The sequence below is a fragment of the Rhipicephalus microplus genome, unplaced genomic scaffold (genome assembly GCF_043290135.1).
Source record: "Rhipicephalus microplus isolate Deutch F79 unplaced genomic scaffold, USDA_Rmic scaffold_13, whole genome shotgun sequence".
NCBI lineage: Eukaryota > Metazoa > Arthropoda > Arachnida > Ixodida > Ixodidae > Rhipicephalus > Rhipicephalus microplus.
In genome coordinates this window covers 19,542,501-19,562,461 of record NW_027464586.1, presented here as the reverse complement: position 1 = coordinate 19,562,461, position 19,961 = coordinate 19,542,501, and the positions used below count along the sequence as shown (strand labels likewise).

At 47.4% G+C, this 19,961-nt stretch overlaps 1 protein-coding gene across 1 annotated transcript in view; it reads left to right on the top strand.

Annotated features, from left to right (window-relative positions):
- Positions 1 to 19,961, top strand: part of LOC119162950 (muscle calcium channel subunit alpha-1-like) — a 1,445,695-nt gene that overhangs the window by 795,278 nt on the left and 630,456 nt on the right. The gene's annotated exons all lie outside the window — the stretch shown is intronic.

The window sequence follows — 19,961 nt, the reverse complement described above, 5'->3', positions numbered from 1 at the left end:
AGCACAGGCACGTGTGCCGTTTCAGGTTACGCAGAACAGTATCCATCATGCGCTCAAAGGTGGCGGGCGCATTGCACAGCCCAAACGGCATGACGTTGAATTCGTACAAGCCGTCGGGGGTGACAAAAGCGGTCTTCGGTCGAGCATCCTCAGCCATAGGTGTTTGCCAGTACCCTGAGCGCAAATCGAGGGATGACGAAAATTCTGCACCTTGCAGGCTGTCAATCGCGTCATCTACCCGCGCTAGTGGGTACACGTCCTTACGAGTGATCTTGTTGAGGCGTCGGTAGTCCACACAGAAACGCACACAACCGTCCTTCTTCGTGACGAGAACGACAGGAGATGCCCAGGAGCTGCAAGAGGGGCGAATAACGTCGCGGCGAAGCATGTCGTCAAATTGCTCGTTGATTACACGGCGTTCTGTGGAAGATACGCGATATGGACGTTGCCGCAGCGGTGGCTGTGCGCCTGTGTCGATGCGATGCGTAACGGTGGATGTGTGGCCGAGAGAAGGTTCAGCGACATTGAAAGAAGAGCGGAATTCTTCCAACAGGCCCAAAAGCTGGGAACGCTGGCCCGGCGTAAGGTTGTCGGGCATGGAGGGACCGAATACATCATCGGATATTGAAGCAGATGTCGAAACAGCACTAAGCGTACAGGAACTTGAGCAGTGCATGTCATCGGGTTGATCCATAACTTGCGCGTCTTCGATGGATTCCACGCTGCCGAGACATTCCCCTCACACCAACGTAGTGCTGTACGGAGATGAGTTCACAACAAAAATAGTGGTGCTGCCGTCAGTAAGTTGCACGGTCGCGAAAGGAACCAGCAAGCTTTTTCTTATGAAAACACGATGAGATGGCGAGAGGAGTGCAGCGGTGTCAGAAAGGCTTGCGCAGTAGAACGACACCGCCACGGACGAGTTTGCAGGCACTTGGGTGTCGTCTCTGATGAGTAACTTGCTTACAGCAAATGGACTGTCGGCCGGCGTCGAAGAAGAGAATGGCGTAAGTTCTATTTCTGCAGGTGCGCAATGAATGACGGAGTCGCGGCGGGAGAAAAAATCCCATCCTAGGATATAGTCTTGACAGAATAAAGAAATTATGATGAATTCGACCGCATACATCACGTCCTGAATCACAAGGCGGGCTGTGCACATCGCTGTAGGGTGAATGCTTTGGGCGCTGGCTGTACGGAGGGAGAGCCCGCAAAGCGGCGTGATCACTTCGCGCAGTAATCGGCTAAGTTTTGCGTCCATCACGGATACGGCGGCGCCAGTATCTAGAATCAGGCTTTACCACAGTATCTAGAATCTTCACTTTAACGCTGGCGAGTGCAGATTGTCGCAATCGATGATGACGCGTGTATGATGCGTGCTGTATCTTAACATCATATGTTCCAGGTTCTATCTGTCTACTGTTACTGTATAAATAGCTTGTGTGATCGCAAATAAAACATTGCTTGCAAGTTAGCGCTGTGCGTGTGTGCGTCTCTTTTTTGTGTCCTTGTCGTGGTGCACTATACCCTTTTAAGTTTCTCAGCAAGACATGCAAGGCCAAATTCAAAAAGCCTTCATTGTAAAGCAGAGACAATGGCAAAGGCTGTAACAAGAGTGAGAACAAGAACATGAGGCCCATTTCAAGAGAAGAGAAGGTGAACTTGCGCGGAAAATCTGGCCTCCCAGAAGCAAAAAAATGCTCCAGGTTGAGAACGAGATCAAAATCACTGTCGACCCGTCAATCTTCATCCCTTTCTGACTTCAGAAAACCAGCCACATGACGCCGATTCCGATCCAGGTCTAGGTTCCCAACAAGGCCATCAACTACAGAAGACACAAAATTTAAGGTGTGCTGAACAGACGTAGTCGAGGGTGCGCACCTGAGGGTTGACGGGGAGAGTGCCATTACGGATTAGTTGAAGAAAATAAAGCACAAGAACGCGCTGCTGAGAATAATGGTAGTGCGCATAAGTGATGGAATGAAACGGCCCAAAAAGAAAAAATGCCCAGAAAGCAAGGTAACGCCCGCTCCATATGCGAGCACAAAAGAAATAACTGCCAAAATCCCGGAGAACAAGATGAGTAAAGGAATGATCCCCCTTCTCTTCCTAGAAACAAAACAGTTACGAGGCAGGGGGCTCTGCTGCGGCGCACCAGAAGCGCCACAGTTAATATGAGATTCTCAACCCCAGAAATATATAGGATCAGTCTCTCTCCAGCCTGCCTCTTCCATTCCATTGTCACAACCGCAATGATGTGGGCAAAGACGTGGGCAATGAGGTGGTCTAAGAAAGCTTTTCGAATGTGGCAACGGAACTATAGAAGTTACGAAAACAGTCGGTTTTGCAGCAGTACCTAAAAGACAAACGTAAACCAGACGTCGTAACTTTGCAGGAAACACACGGTATTGCAAAGCTACCAGAATACAGATCTCTTGGCAACGCCAATGGGGAGACCAGAACATTAACCTCGCTTGTAAAAAGAAACAACACGTGCGTACAACACAACACAGGCAATACTTAGACAATCGTTTGTTGGAACTCTTCCGCAAAAGAAAAGAGGGCATAGCTTATTTATTCTGAGCATTTATAGCGATGTGATGCGGGTTCTTGTTGCTGATTTGTTTTTCTCCCGGGCTGAGCCTCAGAGAGTTTTGTTAATAAGGACAAAGCCGTTCGGTTTCCAAGAAACACACAAAAAGTTTAATTGAAAAGTAAAAAGGCAAAGATTCCTCACAAAACAAAACACTTAATAAACAGTTGACTGGACATGACGAAACACATCTGTAAACACCCAACAAGAACGTTCAAAGTCAGTAACTAAACCTAACGTTCGAAAGGGGCTGAGTGATGGGAGTAGCGCAAGAGTATCGGTGCAGTCTCACCCACAAGTTGGTTTTCGGCGGTGATGAGAAACCGGAACGCCGTGACTCCTGCGTCAATGCGTGGGCTGGACGAGGACGAGGGAACGCTGGCTGCTGGCGACACGTCGAAAAGCCCTACCAAATCGTGATGGTTTCGGCTTGAGGAGCGTGGACACGTCGGAGACGGGAGAACGCAGGCTGGTGGCGACGCGTCCGGGAACTAGGGTCGACCTAGTCAAGCAGCTGGGCGCACAGCTCGGGCCCGGAGCCCGACGGCTGTAGCTCGCCTGCCGGAACCAAAGTCCGCAGGCCCTGGAAAGGAGTTCAGGACCGGATGGCCACGGTCCTTTGGAGCAGGAACCCGACAGCAGGAGGCCCCGGCCGGTGGAAGTCCTGTAGGCTCGGGTCCGGAACCCAACGGCCCATCTTCAGCGCCCGGTCCGGTGACGACCTTCCGCTTGCACTGCCTGCCTCGAATTCCCCTTGCTCTGGTCCCCCCAGGCTCTTGCTTCAGCTCTGGCCCACTTGTCTCGTTCTCATTGGAGATACTGCTATTTCGTGGTGTCAAGCCATTGGGCCTTGAAATCTCCGTGTTCGCTGCCCATTGGATGTTTTACCTTTTGTTTACTTCACGTCCTGCCACGCATCCTCGTGCTTGACGCTCTTTAACGTCGTCATTCTTGTTTAAGCAGCACCGCACGTGCACTCTGGTATTTCTCCTTTTGTTTTTTTTTTCCCGTGACGCGCACTTTTCGAAGGCGCGCACTTTGAACGCGCACCACACATCACATACGCCCCCCTTTTATTCAAGTTTTTTTTTTTTTTAGAAAAAAAAAACTGCCGATGAGTGCGCGTTCTGCACTACGTCACAATTAAACCACATATTTGCACCACGCAGTTCAACACATCACCGGGCTACAGTTCGCTACATCGTCCAAATGTCCACACTTAAACTTTAGATTCACCCAATTGCATTTAAAAGTTCTGAAACCCGGAATAAACCTTTTTACTACAAAATCGACTATGGACAAAGCTACTTGTGTCCGCATCTAAAAGTCGAAGTCCAGAAAGAGCTACCGGTTTTCTAACCCTACACTCAGGTTATCGCGTCCCAAACCAGACGCACTGCCCTTCTCGCACGTTTCGAAAGTAACTGTGGCAAACATGCTTTTATGCACTTTCGCTGAAACGCGTGTCTGCGCCCCCGCCGGCCACATGAACGCTTACCGGTCACAGAGGAACAGGGCGCGGTCTCGAGCCGTCGGCGTCGACACGAAACGCACTGAGACACGAATGTCCAAATGCCACAATCTCTCACACAAATGCTTTCTTTTAGTTCACCATCTAATGAACACAAGCTCGGGGTGCCCTCAGCAAGCCCAAACGCTCCGACAAGCGTGTGAGGTTCCTGGATTCTTGAGAAGGGATGCCGTTGTGCTCGGTCATTATACAGCTCATCTTGAGTGGACTTAATTATGGGTTCAAAACCAATCACGTTCTCAGGTTCAAGACCCTGTCTGGCATTCTCCATACCTACCATCGAGCCCACCTCCGATTCGATACTGTTTATTTTGAAGAGTGCTTCAGCACTCCCATCGTGTTTTCTCGGACAAATAGCAGTTACGCTATCCTGTGAACTAGAATCCCCTCTCTCTCTGAGTGAGATATACGTATGGTCTAGGACCATTGACGTGGTGCCTGCTGCTACCTCTGTCGGTACAAAACAATCAGTGGCCACTATATCAGAGCCTTCATGGCATTCGCTGCCATCTTCCCAATGACGTTCTAGCGCTCCTTCCATGGAGCTATTGAGAGGTAGCCCTACCCCTTCCCGAAATGTGCTCGGCCTCTGCGACGTTCTGATACACACCTCATTCTGAATGGAGCGTCTTTGTTCCCTGCTATCGAAGCTTTGCTCCACAACATTTTCCACAGCTTCTAGGTCGCCCATATCCAGGCGCTCTTCTTCATAGGTGCTTGGCCTCTCAGAGGTCCCCAAGCAGCTAACGGAAGTAATATGTTCCCAGCCAGAGGAGCTTTCCGTCGCTTCAACAAACTCCTCATGACTCCTGCCTTCTTGGCTGTCCACCTCTCTGTCTTCCTCTATCTGAGCTTCTCGCTCCGAAGTAAGGCTGTCGCGAGGCTCGAGGCCAACCTTGCAGGAATCGACTTCCCTCCAGCAAACGCTGCTATCGGAGCAAACATTCACCGCTTGCTCGACCTTCTGCATCGCCAGCTGCCCCCTTTTTGCCATCGCAAGCTCGAGTCGCCGCTCGAAGTCCACCCTCTCTAATTGGAGCTGCTGCTTCAGTATGCGTGTCTGACGCTCTAGCAACACTTTATTTTCACGCGTTACGCGCTCTAGCTCCTCCTTCTTAGCTCTAAGCACCAATTCAAGCTTTTCCTTCGCCGCCTTTCGTTCTGCAGCCCGTTGCTCACGCTCCCTCTCCATCCGCTCCTCGTACCATACTCTAAACTCCGCTCCCGTCAGTCCCATTTTATCCGCCAACTCAATTAACTCCCACGTGTTCGTCATCGTGTTAACCGCGTCAAAAAATCTACTGGAAAAACAAACGACTTTGTCCTGTCGCGGACGCCAATTTGTGATGCGGGTTCTTGTTGCTGATTTGTTTTTCTCCCGGGCTGAGCCTCAGAGAGTTTTGTTAATAAGGACAAAGCCGTTCGGTTTCCAAGAAACACACAAAAAGTTTAATTGAAAAGTAAAAAGGCAAAGATTCCTCACAAAACAAAACACTTAATAAACAGTTGACTGGACATGACGAAACACATCTGTAAACACCCAACAAGAACGTTCAAAGTCAGTAACTAAACCTAACGTTCGAAAGGGGCTGAGTGATGGGAGTAGCGCAAGAGTATCGGTGCAGTCTCACCCACAAGTTGGTTTTCGGCGGTGATGAGAAACCGGAACGCCGTGACTCCTGCGTCAATGCGTGGGCTGGACGAGGACGAGGGAACGCTGGCTGCTGGCGACACGTCGAAAAGCCCTACCAAATCGTGATGGTTTCGGCTTGAGGAGCGTGGACACGTCGGAGACGGGAGAACGCAGGCTGGTGGCGACGCGTCCGGGAACTAGGGTCGACCTAGTCAAGCAGCTGGGCGCACAGCTCGGGCCCGGAGCCCGACGGCTGTAGCTCGCCTGCCGGAACCAAAGTCCGCAGGCCCTGGAAAGGAGTTCAGGACCGGATGGCCACGGTCCTTTGGAGCAGGAACCCGACAGCAGGAGGCCCCGGCCGGTGGAAGTCCTGTAGGCTCGGGTCCGGAACCCAACGGCCCATCTTCAGCGCCCGGTCCGGTGACGACCTTCCGCTTGCACTGCCTGCCTCGAATTCCCCTTGCTCTGGTCCCCCCAGGCTCTTGCTTCAGCTCTGGCCCACTTGTCTCGTTCTCATTGGAGATACTGCTATTTCGTGGTGTCAAGCCATTGGGCCTTGAAATCTCCGTGTTCGCTGCCCATTGGATGTTTTACCTTTTGTTTACTTCACGTCCTGCCACGCATCCTCGGGCTTGACGCTCTTTAACGTCGTCATTCTTGTTTAAGCAGCACCGCACGTGCACTCTGGTATTTCTCCTTTTGTTTTTTTTTTTTTCCCGTGACGCGCACTTTTCGAAGGCGCGCACTTTGAACGCGCACCACACATCACAAGCGACCTCTCCCAACATAAATATAAATTTAAGAGTCTATTCCAAAAAATACTTAGACTGGCTGAAGAAAGTCTAGTAGACTTTATTGCGCACACACTGTCTGGGGATATCTACATACAATACCAAAAAGAAGGGCCCTACGGGATGACTCGCAACAGTTGCGCCTAACACTCGTAACAGATCCCTGCAGTCACACCAGCATTGGCACCGCACTAAACACGGACACAACACCACACCTAACTTTCACCAAAATTATTGAAATATCAACGTGGCACAACATGCAACAAAATTTGGGCAGTGACCACCGCATATCGTGTGTGTTCGTTGGACCATCCGGACACTATCGTGTGTAGTCCTTGGACCATCCTGACAGTTCGAGCGCAACGGGAAGAATCGTGATAAGTTTCTTGGGCCATGGTTTATATACATGCAGGTGTTGAACGGCGAGGGTAAACTAAAGATAACTGGACTGATCGCCACGTGTAGTGCATCCGTAACGTTATCATCTGATGCGCAACCTCTCCCAACATAAACGTAAATTCAAGTGTCTACTCCAGAAAACACTTAGAATGGCTGCAGGAAATAAGTACTTAGAGTAGGAGACTTTAATGCACCACATACTGCCTGGGGATATCTGCTTACAAGACCAAAAGGAAGGGCGCTATGGGATGACTCGCAAGAGTTGGGCCTAGCACTCGTCACAGATCCTGGCAGCCGAACCAGAATTGGCACGGCACTAAACACGGACACAACACCACACCTAACTTTCACCAAACTTGTTGAACTGGCAACGTGGCACAACACCTTACAAAATTAGGGCAGCGACCACCGCATATCAAAGTTACACTTCACATACGGCCAAAATAGCTCAAAAGAAAGAGAAATCAAATAATAGACTGGGAATGGCTTCGTAGAACGCGAGAGGTGACAGAACAACGACCTATTACCCACATAGAGCAATAGACTAAGCAGCTCAGGGAAGACGTCGAAGCTGCTACAAAAATTGTCCCTCCTGAATCCAACTTAACGAAATCGACAGTAAACTTCTTCACAAGTGGGAAGCTAAGCAGTCACTTCAACGTAGATTTAACGGCTAGAAGCTTAAGAGAGTTGAGAAAGCTTATAGCGCTTTCTAACGAAGACAAAGAACTACATGCTAAGAAACTCGGCGATTAACAATGGGATAAAATTTGTGATTCTATGGAGGGTCCCGGTAGAGCTTGGCACTTGTATATGTTCCTACTTGATCCAGAAAGTAACAAGAAAAACAAGAGCTACGCCAATCCTAAGTTAATACTCGTCCATGATGACACAGAAGAGGAATTTCTCAAAGATAGAAGAAATACATCACACAGGCAGCCTGTTGTACTCATCCTAGCTACAACAGTAATGCAAACTCAAAACTAGACAAGACAATTACAGAGGCAGAACTCCGTGCAGCCCTACAAAATATAAACAACAAATCAGCCCAAGGACCAGACGGCATTACTAAAAACACCTAGACAGATCGATGGTGAATCAATCTCTAAATTAGCAGATAGCATAAACGAGTGCTGGATAAAAGAAGTGCCATCTGAGTGAAAAAAAGCGGTTATAACGTTCATTTCAAAGCCTGGTAAAAAGCTTGCCATCGACAACCTCAGACCTATTTCTCCTACATCTAGCGTCGGAAAGTTACTAGAACATGTAATTTTAAACAGAGTAGAAAACTTCTTGAAAGAGAATAACACCTACCCAGACACGATGATAGGGTTTCGCAAAAACCTTTCGGCACAAGATTCGATGCTTCAACTTAAGCATCAGATAATCAACTATAAAACGCGCTCTATAAAGCTCGTCTTAGGCCTCAATACTAAAAACGCTTTCGATGATGCTAACCATACAGCGATATTGAAAAACATCGGACGAATAATACTAGGATAGCGGATATACAACTACGTTAAGGGCTTCCTATCAGACAGAAAGCGTTGGAGCACTCAAATCGCCCGAGATCGACATCAGTGGCGCCAGTATGCCGCAAGGCTCTGCCCTATTTGTGATGCTATTCAATCTCATGTTAATAAGACTTCCCGGGAAACTAAATGAAATTCAGTATCTATGCAATTCAATATACGCAGATATCACAATCTTCTTTTGGGATGGTAGCGCCAACTCTATAGAACAACGGCGGATGACCGCAACAAATACAGTAGAGGAACAGCTTATATGAACTGGTCTCATATGCTCCGCAGACAAATCCAAGCTTCTTTTGTACCGTACCACGCTTGGTGGTAGGCCTCCCACTGGATATAAATGAAACAGGGCTTTTAAAAAAATTGAGGTACATACAGCGAATGGCATAATCGATTCCTATAGTCGACCAGCTCAAGGTACAGGGCCTTGTCATTGAGAAAAAAAATGTACACCCTGCCGCGGTGGTCTAGTGGCTAAGGTACTCGGCTGCTGACCCGGAGGTCACGAGATCGAATCCCGGTTGCGGCGGCTGCCATTCCGATGGAGGCGGAAATGTTGTAGCCGCATGTGCTCAGATTCTCGTGCACGTTTAAGAACCCTAGGTGGTCGAAATTTCCGGACTCCTCCACTACAGCGTCTCTCTTATTCGTGTGTTGGTTTTGGGACGTTAAACCCCACACATCAATCATCATCATCAGAAGAAATGTACAAACAGGGGACCACTAAGAAAATAGAAGCGAAGGTAACAAACACCAGAAAATTGATCAAATGAAACAATAACAAGCACCAGGGTATGATGGATGAAAGTATTATACGGCTGATACATTCTTTAGTAATCAGTCAGATCGAATACATAGCATCCTTTCATATTGGTTTGCACCTGGAGCAACAAAATTCAACAACCTGATAAAAAAGGTATACAAAGAGGCGCTAGGACTTCCAATCAGTACGAGCATGGGCTTCTTTTTAAAACTAGCGCTTCGCAACACATTGGAAGAACTCATAGAAGCACTACAAATGTCTCAAGTGAAATGGCTAAGAAAAAAATACACTGGACGAAATAGCCTACGCAGGTTAGGAATGAATTACCACAATAAAATCGGAGAAAAAAGGGCGATCACGAGAGAAATTCGTAAGAAACTTCCTTCACCTAATACACCCAAGAGCATGCATCTATGTTACAACAAGGCTAGAGACACGAGAAGAGCAGAAAAAAATGATCCAGAGCTGCGGGTCAGACACCAGAGCCACCTTGTAGACGCGGCAGAATACCCGAACAAAATAGCTACGTTGCGGTAGTCGTAGATTGCAACCAAAAGCTCGTTGTCTGTGTGTCAGTTACTCCCAAATTTGCTGAGACAGCTGATGAAGTAGCCATTGCACTAGCAGTGGTCTCCAGGAATGCTCAATACTATATTAGCGACTTAAAGGCGGCCACTTGAAGTCACGATAAGGGCCGGATCTCCCCGCAGGCGTGGCACATCATAAGTGTAAACAAGCAATATTTTCCACAGTAGAAAAGAATGACAGACTTCTCAGGTTCCCAGCGCACATAGCTCCAGATATTGCCGCAGTCGGCTCCAATGTAGCACACTGCGAGGCTCGAAGTCTTACTCGCCGAGCTGAGCAAGGAGTGACTTCTACCAGTCAGGGGAACGGGAAAGAGGAGAAATTTGGAAAGATCGATCTATCATATTTACTGACAAAACTAAATAGTATTGCAACGAAGATGCGCGAGTGTACGAAACGCAGAAAAAGAAGATTAGTCGAGCCTGTGCTTGGACTGTGGTTCGGTGAACATGACCAGGCCTGTCACAGAAGTACGCTGCTCTTTCTCGAAACCATTTCACCTCAACTGTAAATAAATATATCACCCGTAACAGTTTGGTGGAAGGTGCCGGGTACATCATTCTGGACGACCGAGCTCCACCAACTTCACGACGGAGCAGATGTTTGGCAGGCTTGCCACCGCAAGTACCAGGCATGGAGGACGTAGGAGCAGACCATAACAACCTCGCCGCTGATGAGCAACACGCTCACTTGACAGGACAAGCTGGCTGCGCTACGCCGGAACGTCAACCAAGGACCTTCTTGGGGCAGCCGGATGACGATGTTGAGGATTGGCTCAAGCACTACGACAGAGTGAGTCGCAGCAATCGCTGGAGCACTGCTAAGCCGCTCGAGAACATGTTTTTTTTTTCTCGTTGGCACCAGGTCTCTTTGGATCGACAGCCACGAGAGTTTATTGACCACATGGGACATTTTTGTGGATGAGCTGAAGAGATGTTTTGGTGACTCGACTGCTAAGGTCAAGCAGGTGGAGCAGGCGCTTTCACGCAGAGCTCAGTTAGCTGGCGAAACATGCAGCACCTATATTGAGGGTGTTTTGAAGCTTTGCGGAATCGTGAGTGCGACCATGTCTGATGATGATAAACTAGGTCATCTCCTCAAGGAAATCGTGGAAGACGATTACAATTTTTTATCACTAAGGAAGACCTACAGACACCTTCCGACCTAAGGAGACACTGCTGAGCGTTTGAAGCGCTAAAGAAGGTGTGAATCCTACCATATTTTGGACGTCTTGACAATTAGCTCATGATTGCAAGTGTCAACCCTCCATTGCAGGAAGACATCTCTTCCATTATAAGACGAGTGGTTGAGGAAGAACTTGCTAAACTGCAAGCTTTGGACTGCGCCGATGTCTGCCATCAGTGTGCATTCGACCAACGCCCCCAGGAACCACCAGTAACCTAGATTTCTCAGAGCTACTTTGAGCCTCGTCCGAATTACACCAATCGGTTTGAACGAAGGCGTGAACGGCCACTCGAAAACCAGGAATGCAGGCAAGCTGCATTACGGCAATTTTCTTCTCAGCCACCATCTCCCGGCGTTTTTCAACCAACTAGGTCTAATTCGCCGGGGACGACTAGACGCGACACCCATACTTGCTACAATTGTCATCTACCTGGTCACATTGCTATAGGTACTGCTACCGTCACTAGCAGCGACCTCCACGTTTCAACGTGTACACGCTCTATATGCCTGCTGGTGACTCTTGACCCCTTCAAAGCCCTTTTTAACGGCGACACGCAGCACATGCTGACTCGCCTTGCTCTGATTGCAGCGTTACCTACCACCCGCACGCCAACAGTAATCCCCGTCCCGGCGTCACCGCTCGGGGACGCGCCACCACTGGGAAACTAACTGGTGCAATTCGATGAAGGGTGAGGCTGCAAAATGATCTTCCGCAAGACCCCCTTGTGTTGTAATGGTTGAGAACAGAGTGAGTGTTTTTGTAGGCAATGCGAGTACTGTTGCATTAGTTGATACCGGTGCTGTGGTTTCCTTAATGAGCATGCCTTTTAAAAGTCGCCTTGGGACGATGTTCGTGGTATAGGGGGAGAAACGTTGAGCCCGGCTGGTGTTTGTTCCGTTTTACTTTCTGTAGGAAATCAAACGTTTAGAGCCTATGTAACTGCGCTTGCAGGTGCGACCCACGACGTCATTCTAGCTATAGATTTTTTGCGTGAATGTGGTGTCATTCTGGCTTGCGGTAGTGGTGGGATTTGTCATCCTACCGTGTTGCCTGCTCCGTTAATGGAAAATACTGTTGATGACAGTGCGGACGTGTTTTACGTGTCTCAAGACGTCTGTTTGGCCCCACATACCGCAATCTTTGGGTGCGTAAACTCTCCACATTCTTGTGCGGGGTCTTGCTACGGTTTAGCCGAGCCGAACTTCAGTAACGCACTTAAGAAAAACATTACTGTGCCTCATTGCCTCGTGCTTGCTGTCGATGGTTGTGCAGATTTGTGTACTGTGAACGTTTCCGCGCAGCCCATATCTCTGTCTGCAGGACTTAATTTTGCAAGTTTTAAGAGCAAAGAACTCTTACCACATGGTCACTTGAACTGTCGATGGCCGTAAACAAACCCCTCGCCAACTCGTTCACCGACGTTTCTGTCAGCATTGACCGTATAATGAACTAGTCGCTTCCTTCATCTGAACGATGTCTGGTGCAGGAAGTGCTCGCAGGCTACGCTTCAGTCGTTGACTTTGCCCAAAGTGAGACATCGACTGTCGCACCACCGTATTAACGTACTCCACACCGCGCCTATACAGGCCAAGCACCACCAATAATACATCAGAAGCCCTATCGCGTATCGTCTTTCGAAAGGAAAGTCATTGCTGAGCAAGTTAAATACATGCTAAAGAAGGGTGTCATACAACAATTGTGTAGTTCATGGGCCACTTTTATCATTCTAGTCAGGAAAGAGGATAATTTATGGAGCTTCTGCGTGGACATTCGACGCCTGAATGCCATCGCAAAAAAAGACGTCTACCGTTTGCCACGTATAGATGACGCTGTGGACTGCCTGCATTCTGTTTACAATTTTTCTTATGTTGACTTGCGTTCTGGGTATTGGCCAATTCCCATGGATACCTCAGATAAAGAGAAGATGGCTTTTGTAACACCTGCCGGTCTTTTTGAGTATAGCTCTATGCCTTTTGGTTTGTGCAATGACCCAGCGGCATTCGAGAGATTTAAGAATACAATACTCCGTGGACCAAAATGGGAAATTTTTATGGGCTATTTAGATGACGTGATTATCTACGGAAAGAATTTTCAAGAGCATAATCACCGCTTGTCACTTATGTTTAAATGCTTACGTGAAGCTGGTCTCGTTTTAAACTCAAAGTAGTGCCGCTTTTTAGAACATCAAGCTCTTGTATTAGGCTTTCTCGCGGACAAAAAAGGCGTACGACCAGACCCACAGAAGACTGCAGTGGTTCGAAACATTGAGTAACCTTGAACAGTGAAGGACCTACGAAGTTCTCTGAGTCTGTGCTCACATTTCCGCCGATTTATCAAAAACTTCGCACAACTTGCCTCCCCACTGACGTCCCTTGCTCATAAAGACACGCCGTACTTGTGGGATGGTAAATGTGGGACTGCATTTCAACAACTGAAGTTTTTATTGACTTTAGTACCTATCCTGAAGCATTTTCATCCTGACGCTTCTACTGAAGTTCATACTGATGCTAGTGAGCTTGGTGTTAGTGCTGTGCTTGTGCAACTCTGCAACAGCCGTCAGCACGTGATAGCATATGCCAGTCGGACACTGACCAGAGCAAAATGCTACACCGTCGCTGGGCTCGAAAGCTCAGCAGTCGTCTTCGCCATTCGAAAGTTCCGACCGTATCAACATGACCACGAGTTCACAATAGTGACCGATCATCAGTAACGATGCTAGCTTCTGGGACCTCGCGACCCGTCTGGCCAGCTGGCTCGTTGGGCGTTGCGCTTCCAAGAGTACAGATTTTCTGTGACCTATAAAAGCAAACGACGCGACGCGTATGCCGACTGCTCATACCGCCTTCCTTCAGTACACACTAATGCTGACGACGATGATATTAATGACTAAATAGTTTGTCTCGTCCGACTTCCCAGATACCAGCAGCTTCAAACGTTAGCAACAATGCGACTCTACCCTGAAACCCTTGCTCGAAGCTGCACATAATTCCTCGACAAGCACTTCACAATTTCAAATGGCTTGCTCTGCAAGATAAACTATTCAGCCAACGGCCTCCCGTTCATTCTAGTAAAGCCGGAAAGCCTGCGCCAGGTCGTCCTTTGTTCTATGCACGATGACGTAGCATCCGGTCATCTCGGTTTCACACGTATGCTACATCGACTACGTGAGAGGTTCTACTGGCCGAAAATCTGGAAGACCGCAAAACAGTACATCGCCAGCTGCGCGATATGTAAGCGGCACAAGCAAACCACCAGTACTCCGGCACGTTATTTGCAGCGCATCTCATCACCAACATCTCCTTTTGAAAATGTCGGCATCGACTTGCTCGGACCCCTTCCTAAGACCACATCCTGCCACCGATATGTAATTGTGTGCGTGGATTAATTAACTCGTTACACGGAAACGGATGCACTGACATCGGCCACACCAGCCGCTGATTCCTCTTTTTTCTTACAACGGGTCATAATGCGTCACGGTGCTTCACGGGTTGTAATCAGTGACTGCAGATGGAAATTTATCACCGATGTAGTTGAAAAAAAAATTTCGCCTCTGTGGCTCTTTTTATCGCCACACACCCCTTACCTTCCACAAACTAACGATCTGACTGGGAGAATGAATCGAACTCTTACGAATATGTTATCGATGTACGTTGGCCCTGCCACGGTGGTCTAGTGGCTTAGGTACTTGGCTGCTGACCCGCCGGTCGCGGGTTCAAAGCCCGGCTGCGGCGGCTGCGTTTCTCATGGAGCCCGAATTGTTGTAGGCCCGCGTATTGAGATTTGGGTGCTGGTTAAAGAACCCCAGGCAATCGAAATTTCCGGAGCCCTCCACTACGGCGTCTCTCATAATCATAAGGTGGTTTTGGGACGTTAAATCCCACAAATCAATCAATCGATGTGCATTGCTGCTGCCTACAGAAACTGGGACGCCGTCCTACCGTTTGTCACTTAGGAATACAACACCGCAACATCGCTAAACGTGAAGTTACTCGACATTCGCTCTTGTCTCTGCTTTATACACAAAACCCACGTAGTTTTTTGGACACTCTCTTACCTTTTCCGCGCCGCCGCGGTGGTCTAGTGGCTAAGGTACTCAGCTGCTGACCCGCAGGCTGCGGGATCGAATCCCCGCTGCGGCGCCTGCATTCTCAATGGAGGCGGGAATGTTCTAGGCCCGTGTGCTGAGATTTGGGTGCACGTTAAAGAACCCCAGGTGGTCGAAATTTCCGGAGCTCTCAACTACGGCTTCTCTCATTGACGTATGGTGGTTTCGAAACTTTAAATCCCGCATATATATCAATCATCAATCGATCTTGCCTTTCTTGCACGAGTAAGATCGGCCCATCGCTCAGACGTTGTGTCCTGCTAAAGAAGCACGTCAACTAGCGGGCCTTCAAACATTGCCTTCTCAAGCACACCGCAAGATTCGCTACGATGCCAAGCATGTCCCTGTAGAGTTGTCTCCTGGCGACTACGTTTCGCTGTTTACTCCTGTTCGTAGAAAAACATTGTAGCGGAAGTTTCTAGCAAACTATTCCGGCCCACTAGTCGCTCGTCTCAGTGATGTGAATTACATTGTCGTCTGAGTCACAGCCAATAGCCGGCGTTCACGCGTTGCGCGAATTGTTGACGCAGCCCACCTCAAACAGTACCCAACGCCATTTCACCTTATATATAAATTTAACACATTCACTTGTAACACTATCAAAAGCAGAGGCAAATTTATTTCCGCCTCACGCTAAACTCAACAGAGCGGAGTTGATTGCTTGCAGGCGATTACAGGCAGAAAGCTACCCGAATGCCGTGCAATTTAGGACTTTATACCCTGCCATATACGACAGCGACACATACAAGGTATGCGAGTCTGATACAGCCACCCTTCAACACATGTTGTGGGGATGTCCGAAATATTGAGATCATAAGGCGGACGCTTCGCAAAACTGGTGGGCGCAGTGGTCGGCCACGCTGCATAGATCAAACTCACTGACCAACTTTGGCCCGTCTAGCTAGCCCTTGAGGCAGCGCGGGAGTAACAGATACAAGCGGCCATCAAGGGGCCCCAGTTCCGGGCCTTCCATTCGCCGGATATTGAATAAACTTATTTCACCATCATCATTTCACATCAGCCTCCGCAGACGGTGCGTTGCATGACCACGAAAGGCAGTGCGTGGGGTGAGTTCGACCACACCATGTCTCGCCTGTGTTCTCCGCACCTGTGCCGGAATTTTGTTATTATCGGCGGGAAGCATCAATGGCCAGCGTGCGGCGATGGCCGCAAACGTCCTGAATTTTTAAATGAACCCGCGTTGCAAACGGAGTTGAAGGTTTCCACTCATTAAATGAAAAAAAAAAGTAAAGTTGTGTCAGCGAAACCTCGTTGCACTTGGCGATCGTGAAGTTTCTGATTTGAAAAAGCACGAAAACTATTTTCACACCTTATCAGTGATTGTCATTGTTACTTCTGTTAGGCTGATAAGTATGTATATTAGCACTTCTTTTTAAAAATAGTGTGGTTGCGACTGCAGTCAAATAGTTTCTTGCTTTTGTGTTTTGTCTCTGCGCACTGCTTCGCACGTTGAAATGGTTGGACCTTAGCGGTAACTAGGGGTACTATTGTTACACAATGTGTACCCATTAGCGTAAGCAGCAACAGTTAATACGGAACATTGACATACCTATGAAGTGCCTTCACTGTTTGAGTCCTACTCTATGAAATCCCTGTGCGCTCAGTGTAAGATAACGGCACTGTGATTCGGAGCCCTCATCGTTAGTATAGTGGCCCTCGGGAAAATTGTAGTGAGGTCTACAGAAGAAATCGAGAATATCGCCTCGCATTTCACTCTAGTTTACGTTGTACATCGAGTATGCCGACAATGAAAGACGCTTTCTAACTGCCAGTTCTATACCTGCTCGGAAGCATTTCCTCCTCTGCGTCTTTCAAAAAACCATCCATTTTCATGACCATGTGCTGATGTTCTCGCGCCCTCCACTTATATTGTTCACGCTAACCTTAGCATAATTATGACGTTAAAGGTATTCATGCAGCAAAAACAAGTTCTTTTGTTCCTAAATACTGCACACACCTCACGGTTGGAACAATTTACTAGAATGCACATTTTATATTTCTCGTCGCTCGTTTTAATCCAACGCAATCTGTGCGCACTCGCGTTGTAGTTATCCTGCATAACTATCTCCTGCCCCTCTCGTGAGGCATTTCTATTGGTCGCTTTCCCATGCAATATTAATTTTACTTTTATATTTTACTTGTCTTATATTATAACGCGCGTGTATTCGTTTTTGATTTTTCTAGTAATATTCAATTCTATTTTCTAGTAATCTTCATTTCTGGTAAACTTCATGTCTATTTCTGATCTACATTTCTTCTTTTGTCACCAGTATTCTGCTAAACGTTTACATTATTTTTCTCCGTTGCTATTATATTCTGAGAAAATCTTGTGACATTCTCCTTAAATATCAACAAACATTTTGATGGCATTTCTTTAAAATACCACAAGCCTTATTTTCGTACATGTGTTGACCCCCCTTCAATACCTTGGTGAGAGTGCGTTTGATAAATAGATCAATAAGATAGAAAGACAGCAACAGTAGGCCACCATGCTGGTGTTATGAAAACTAGTCCAGGAGTGCCTTGGCAGGCAGGGAACAGCAGACGTTTAGTGCTGTCCCTGGCCACTCAGTGTGACTGCCGAAGCGGCTTCCAGTGCACGTAGACCCGCAGGTCGCGGGTTCATATCCCGGCTGCGGCGGCTGCATTTCCTATGGAGGCGGAAATGTTGTAGGCCCGTGTACTCAGATTTGGGTGCACGTTAAAGAACCCCAGGTGGTCGAAATTTCCGGAGCCCTCCACTGTGTGCCAGCTCTGTGTTAATGAGGCCAGCTCTGTGTGAGGCCAGCTCTGTGTTAATGAGGCCAGCTCTATGTTAATGAAAAAGTGCTGATCCCTCTTTCGAGGAATCGGTAAAGCACGGAATGGAAATGTGTGTCCATAGAGGTAGTTTATTGAACATTGCTTCATCACAAGGCCGACGAAATGAGTGCTGCAGCAACTAATTGCAAAGTCACGCGAAGAACGCAAGAAGCAGCAGCTCAAAACTTTCAGCGCGCACCTCATGCAGAAAGGATGCACGAAATGAGCGACGAGCGCGGACTATGAACTGGCATAGCTCAAAATTTAAAGCGGACTGTAAAAACAGAAATAAAGGCGCACAAAACGAACTCACAGGTATACACTTGGAAAACGCTAATAGCTTTCATAATTTTTACTCCTTCGTGCGTGAGCAGCGTGCTGCTTTCGTAAATGCGGCCACGGCAGCGTGTGAAGTGAATTTCGTCCTCTCCCAAATTACGAGTCTTATAAGTGCGCGTGTAGAAAAGACCACAATCCTTGCAGGTGGCGCTCTGCGAAACGCGCACGTTGTAAGAACATTATTCTCACAACATGGAAACGCGAGAGACCATGACCTTTAGAGAGGGCACGACGCGCGCTCGTCGCCCAACCGGTACTGATGACAAAAACGTGCTCGAGCTTCGGGGCACCGAGGACATGTACATGGTGTAAACAAATGGTTTGTCGTTAGCGCTGTTGACTACATGCATATTGTAGCGTAAATAGTTAGCGCCATGCGCTGTGGTTCGAGAAGTCACGGGCTCGACGGCCAGCGGCAGATCCTTTGCATCTCGTTTTTTGCTTTGCAGTATCATAACGTATATTTTACAGTGTCATATCCATGAAAAAAATAGATCAGCGGAGCCATGCTAGACCCCAATAAAAACACTTTCGTGATGAAAATCCCATGTAAAGTCTAACAACGTAATCTTGTAGTTTCAACTTCAAACTCTCTTCTTTTACATATTTTACATTTGTAATGGTGTCTGAGGTTCGGAAATTCTTATGTAGCCGTTATTATGTAGATAAAAATTCTTCGAACATCATTCTTTTGCTTATTCGAGCACCTGTTTTGAATTTGCATGCCATAAATACATTCTTAAACGAGTCATTCAAAGCTGTTTTTTCTAACGCATCGGTAATTTCATTCAGAAATAAGAGCGCGTGCCCTTGAAGCCAAACCAAAGTAATCAAATTTTTATAAGGTAGAGTTAATGACTTCAATGCACTCAGAACTTACGAGGTCTCATTTGCTGAGAAAAAGAAGACACCTAAGAATAATCGGTCAAAGTTACTGCAGAACTTATCAATGCGGCCAATTTTCGGAGTGCTAGAATGATCGCTAAACGTTGTCGTGCAAAGTTAGACACAAAATATGCAAGGCGAAGGGGAAAATACCAATGTAGAGTAAAAGAGAAAATACCGATATTACATATTATTTTTATTTGAGATGCGGCAGTCGCAGTGGTCATCTTTGTTAGCTTATGTACCCGGCAATCTCTGAAAATGAGGTTTGAGACTGGTACAACAATATTTCAGCATTTCTTGCAAAGATGTCATCTTTTGTGTGTAAATATAGTTGCTGTTATTACTGACTCAAGTGACGTCACTGATTTGAACATTTGATGTATCAAGAAGACTCGGTATAGGCAGAATTGGAGGCGTAAGAAATCTCGGCAAAATGTTGAAAAAAATAGGCCCAGGCCGGGAAATAAATATTTTTCTCTGAACGTATCACGGTGGTTTCATACAGAATTAGAAATGATTGCACCACTAACACTTTGAACATTGTGAAAAATGAGGGCAACCAAGCTTCCAATTATAAAACCTTGACTGCTACGACCTAAACGTACCTCAAGGCTGTCTTTCAATCGTTACGAGAGGATGAAGCTTGCTTGCTTTTTCCTCTGTTCTTTACCACTATGGGGGATTGACCAAGAAGCTTCTGAATAGACGACGCTTATAGGCAGGTGTCTAGCGGTTATTGTCATCTTCATCAGCTGCTGATTTATTATTGCGTGCTCAGTGCACCTTGTTCCTT